Genomic DNA, 6,220 nt, shown 5'->3' on the forward strand with positions numbered 1-6,220 from the left:
GAGATCCCCGGTGCTATCAGCCCCCTACCACAGTTCTCTTGACAAGGGGATAGGGTGAATAGCTCAGTCAACAACTCAGATGAGGTCCTGAGTTCCATACCCAAAACCCAGGCAAAGAGCAAGCCTGGTGTTACAACCCTTTAACCCCAGCACCTTGGAGGCAGAGACTAGTGGATCCTGGAACTCACAGGCCAGCCACCCTGCCTTATTTGGTGAGCCCTCAGAGGCATTGTCTCTGAAAATGAGATGGGCAGATCTCCGCTGCCCTACACACACACACACACACACACACACACACACACACACACACACACAGAGGGAAAGGAGATACAGGTGTGATTAAAGATTCAAGCTTCTTGGAACAGTGGGGTGATTGGTTTGATCCCACCCAAACAGTGAAAAACAAAAGCGGGGGAGTGTTAAAATTCTATAGGGGAGGTGGGAATAGCGGCACACACCCATAACCACAGAACTCAGGAGGTTGAGCAAAAGAATCAAAGCCAATCTAGCCTTCCAGGGAAGGGACAGGGAAATTAGGTACATACCTGGAACATTACTACTCAATGCATGCAGAGGCAGGAGGATCCCCCGAAACTTCAAAGCCATCCTGGTCTACAAAGCAAGTTCCAGGCCTGGCGCTAGCTCAAAACAATGGAAGGGCAAAGTTTTTTTTCTAACACAATTTTGCGTATAATTTAAGGGGGCTGGCAGGAATTCCATGGAACTCAGCCCATTAATCCCAGGATAGACACTAATTTAGTCCAGTGCATTCGTTTTCCAAATGTGGAAAGTGGAGCCCTGAGAGGAGCAGAGAGCACTCCAGGGTCACCAGTCAGTGAGTTCCAGGCCCCCAGGACACAGTGAGGCTTCCCGCTTGCCTGGGGACCCAGCTGGGTGTAGGGGTGAGGTCAGGAGTTTCCACGTCGGTGGGATGGGGGAGGCGGGACTGTCACGACTTTGAGAAGAGAACAAGATGCAAACTGTTTGGATCATTCTGCCTCTGACTCCTGACACCTCTGCCTCCAACCAAATGCCGCCCCTAGCCAGACTCCTGGACCCTGCACGGAGGTCACTCATGGCCCAGTCCAGAGGAACGAGGTGCAGAAAGAAAAAAAGGTGCCCTGGGGTGTCCAGTTCCCCCAGGCTCACTAGCTCACTGGTCACCAGTCATGCCCAGGAAGTGGAGGAGGGTCTCCCCACCCGAAGTTGTCTCCGGCCTGCGGTCGAGAATGGGGGTGGGAGGCTGTAGCTGTGGAAAGTTGGCAGAGGCTGCCGGCAGCAGCCGGGAGAGTGGAAAAAATGATATCAAACCCGGAAAAATGCAGGCCGGATGGAGGGCCGGGTGCGAGGGCGGGAGGAGGGGAAGACAGCTGCCTGGACTGAGAACCCAGAGGGAAGGCTCATGGAGTTTCCCAGCAGGCCTCAGGACGTGGACAAGCGCTCTCCTTCCCTCTGTTCTTGCTCCACTGGTATTTACTGAGGGTCTACTATGTGCCAAGGCAGAGAGCCAGTCCCTCAGGAGACCCTGCTGGCTGCTAGAGCTCACCCTGCATGGTGGGAAGGTACGCGCTGCGCGAGAGAACAACCTACTGGATAGAGGAGTCACGGGGAAAGGTGGCCATCAAGGAAGACGGTGAGGAAAATGAAGCCAGAAAGAGAAGGGAAGCCAGGATGAGTGAAGGGTGTGTGCAAGGCAGGGGTCTACATCTGAACTCCTTTCCTTCTCCCTTTGTGTATATGGGGCAGTGGTGGCACAGGCCTTTAATCCCAGACTTGGGAGGCAAAGACAGGTGGATCTCTGTGAGTTTGAAGCCAGCCTGATCTACAAAGCAAATTCCAGGACAGTCAGGAGTGTTACACAGAGAAACTCTGTCTTCAAAAAAGCTAGTTCCAGGACAGGAACCAAAAATGCTACAGAGAAACCCTGTCTCGAAAAATAAAAAAAAATAAAAATAAAAATAAACAAAAAAGATGTATGACAATTATTTATCTGTCCCAAACTTGACTCTAGGAGTAAGTGTTTTAAGATGCATAAAATGGGGCTAGGGGTGGCTCGGTGCTGTACAGGGCTCAAGGACCCAAGTTCCATCCTCGGAACCCATGCAAAAAAACAGGTACCATGACACAGGCTTGTGACCCCAACACCGAGGAGACAGACATACAGACCGCTGACCTTCATGGCACCACCATCCTAGCTTCTTCTATGAGCTTTAGGTCCCACTGAGGAACCCTGTCTCAAATTTACAAGGTGACCTGAAGTGGCACATGCCTTTAGTCCCAGTGCTAGGGAGGCAGAGGCAGGATGATTTCAGTTCGAGGCCAGCCTGGTCTACAGAGCAAGTTCCAGGATAGCCAGGGCTACACAGAGAAACCCTGTCTTGAAAAATAAAACAAGAAAAGGCAAATGGATGCCATATGAGACACGATACTGAGGCTGACCTGCAGCCTCTGCACGCATATGCTATTGCATTTAAAACCTCGGAGAAGTCCAGGCTTGAGGGTAAGTCAGCCTAAACTGTGGAGGCTTTGCCTGCAAGTTTCTGCCTGGATATGCCACTGGAGGAAGTTAGAAAAGTTTCTTTCTTCCTTGGGCCTCAGTTTCCCCATCTTCAAAAGGAAGGGATTGAGTCCAAGCACGTATTGTATTTACGTACTCCCATGTTTAGCTGTCTGCTGCCCCAGCCTAGGAAATGGAAGCTCACAAAGCAGAGGTTACGCGCTGTTCTGTCTCCAGCTCCAGAGGCTCTCACAATGGCTGGCTGTATGGGTGCTCTGTGAATGCTGACGGGATTACTTCACCAACTGTAAAATGCCCTTCTGCTCCAGACTGTAGGTGTCCATGGCTAAGGCAAAGCTGGGGCAGCACACGAGAAAACCACAGTGCACAACCTACCCTGACTTAGAAAGGTCTTCCTCACTAAAACAAACGTGATAGCTAACTCTGAAGCCTTTCCGAGGTCAGCGTCAAGCCCTGTGCTTTGGTACCTGTTCTCTCATTTCATCGCTGCCCCCACCCCCTCCACAAAAGGCACGTTTTTAGAGGAGCGTGATGCGATTAAGAGAATCTAAGAAATGGGCCCTGCGCCAGTTCAGCTCAGCCGCTATCAGGAGGCATCCCAGAGGAGCAGCCTCAACTGTATGGCTGAAGACACTGAGGACAGAGAGAGGGGAGGGCAGTGTGAGAACAGCAAACACCACTCTTGCTGTGTGCAAGACATTGCTCTCGGGGCTTTCCAGAGGACACTGAGTAAATCCTCAGGCTATGTGCTCACCGTGCCAGTTTTAAGGCGGAGAAATTATAGCACGGAGAAGTTCATCCACGATCAAGATTATACAGTTACCAATAGTGCCAGAATCCTAACTAGCGTCGTCTAGTCCCACAGTGGCCAGGGCTCACCACACCCACCGTTGGTTGGCACTGCAAGCCCAGAGAAGACTGTCATGGAAAGCAAGGAGTCTTTGCCCTGCGCCTAGTTTCCTGGACTGGGGACAGGGCACAAGCAAAAGTGCCTTGAAAGCCCTCAGCCTCCAGCTGGGCCACTGCATCTCAAAAGGAGAGCACTGTCATGGAAAAATATGATAAAGGCCGGGAAGATGAATGTCTCCCCAGGGGCCCCAAGGCTCCTCTGAGTCCCCATCTTGCTGTGGAGGAGGGTCATGCACTCTGCTGGCCTGAGCCAGAAGAGATGAAGGCCACCTGGCTCCTGAGCCAACCCAGCCGCTGCTCAGAAGACAGAGGCTCCCTGTTGGTAAAAACGGTTGGGTTTCTCTACCCAAACTGTGAGGCTTCTGTCGGGAGCCTCCCAAAGAGATCAAGTTCCAACCACGGCTTCCTGTCCTTGGGTGGTGGGAAATACAGGGTCTTACAGGGCCCAGCTGGCCCCTGCCTTCACTCAGCAAACATGGCCAAGCATCTGTGCAGAGAAACGAGACCTGGAGCACAGAGGGTATCGCTGGTGGAGATGGAAATGGGTCTGGCTCAGGAGGAGAAGGGAAGGGGGGATGTGGGAAGAAACAACTTTGTGCGGTTCCTTCAGAGCAATTAAGTGTCTCTAGACTCTGGCCACTCATGTGACCTTAGACAAATCAAAATATACAAAAGGGAGAGATTATGGTGGAATTTGTCACATGGTGGTTTCTGTCTCAAGAACTACTTGAACATTCAGATTTAAGAGTTTGAAAAAATATACAAGTTTCATCTCAATTTGAGCACTGCCCCCCTTCAGTTCAGGATTCAGTTAAAAATAACACTAGTGATGGGCTGGAAGCTTTGGGTTCACCAAAGTGTGTGTGTGCATGTGTGCATGCGTGTGTGTGTGTGCATGTGTGTGTGCATGTGTGTGTGCATGTGTGTGTAGAGATGTTCCCATGCTTCATGGATGAGACCAGTTGGTAGAAAACACAGGCCTTAGAACTGGAAGACATCAGCATTTGGTCCCATCTTGCTGGTCTTGTCTTGACCTCTGTGCACCCCCAGGCCTCACCCAGCCCCTCCACCTTCTGGAAGTGATAATTCCAATCCATAAAATGAAATGAATTTCAGGGTGCTGGGTGTAATAGTGGTGCACACCTTTAATCCCAGCACTCAGGAGGCAGAGGTAGGAGGATCTCTGTGAATATAAGTCTAGCTTGGTCTACAGAGTGAGTTCCAGGACAGCCGAGACTACAATGAGAAAGCCTGTCTCAAAAAAAAAATTTTTTTTTAATTAAAAAAAAATGAAATAAGCTTTCAGTATTTGGAAGCACAAATTTCCTTCATCTCTCAGAACTCAGTTTTTTCATCTGAAAATGAGGGTACTGCCGTCCTTCTTCCTCTCTTTTTTTGGGTGGATGAGGAGGTTTATTCAGTTTTACGACTAACAAGGACATTGTACTGGTTAGTATTTTTGTCAGTTTGACACAAACTATAATCACTTGGGAAGAAGGGACCTCAGATGGGGAATTGCCTCCATCAGATTGGCCCATGGGTGTGTCTGTGGGGTATTTTCTTTGTTTTTATGTTTTTATTTATTTTTCTAAAATTTCATACAATATATTTTGATTATATTCTTTCTCTTACCCCACCTCCTCCCAGGACCCCTCCCTACCCACCCATCTTTATGTTCTTCCTCTCTTGAAAAGGAAAAAGGGGGACTGGAGAGTTAGCTCAGTGGCGAAGACCACTTGTTGCTCGAACAGAGGACTCAAGTTCAATTCCCCACATATACAAGATGATTCACAACCATCAGTAACTCCGGTCCCAGGGGATCCGATGCCCTCTTCCAGTCAGGCACGTGGTGTACAGACACACATGCAGCCAAAACACTCATACACATAAAATAAAAAGATGGAATCTGGTCTGTGTTGGCTAACTACTGAGCAGGGAGTATGCCCTGGAGTATGGTTGGCCCAGTGTCACTCCAAGAGGAAAAGTGATTTTTTTTTTCCTTTTCTAAAGGCAAGTGATCACAAATAGCCTCTTGACTAGCTGTGAGGCTCTGGGTCACTCCCTCTTCTCTGGGACTTGACCTGTGTGGGTCTCGTACATGTTGTCATAGGCTGGGAGCTCATCTGTGCATCCGCCCTGTGATGTCTGGAAAACGTTGTCCCCTTGATAACATCCTCCTCTTGCCTTGAGCCTAGATTCCTCCTTCTCTTTATTGTCTCTCCCTGCCAGCCCTGCCTCTCCCTCTACTGCTTCGTTGTTGGCCATTCAGCTTCTTATTAGACCAGTCAGGTGCTTTAGGCAGGCAAGGTAACACATCTATACATCATTAAACAAATACAGCATCAACAGATCCATGGCGTTTCTCTCTGACTCTGCCTTCTTCCTCCCAGCATTCCATTTAATTTTCCCCACCTACCTAAGTTCTGCCCTATCAACAGGCCCAACACAGTTTCTTTATTAACCAATGAAAGCAACACAAAGACAGAAGGACCTCCTACACCATTCCCCCCCCCCTTTTTTTTGGTTTTTTTTTTTTTTTTTTGAGACAGGGTTTCTCTGCAGTTTTGGAGCCTGTCCTGGAACTAGCTCTTGTAGACCAGGCTGGTCTCGAACTCACAGAGATCCACCTGCCTCTGCCTCCCGAGTGCTGGGATTAAAGGCGTGTGCCACCACGGCCCGGCTTCATTTCCCCTTTTCTGTTTAAACAAAAAGGAAGGCTTTAATTTTAACACAGCAAAACTACATATAACAAAACAGGTATCAAGCAAGAATTATAGTTACAATATTTCTATT

Source organism: Microtus pennsylvanicus, chromosome 2, assembly GCF_037038515.1.
Source record: "Microtus pennsylvanicus isolate mMicPen1 chromosome 2, mMicPen1.hap1, whole genome shotgun sequence".
NCBI classification, from domain to species: Eukaryota; Metazoa; Chordata; class Mammalia; order Rodentia; family Cricetidae; genus Microtus; species Microtus pennsylvanicus.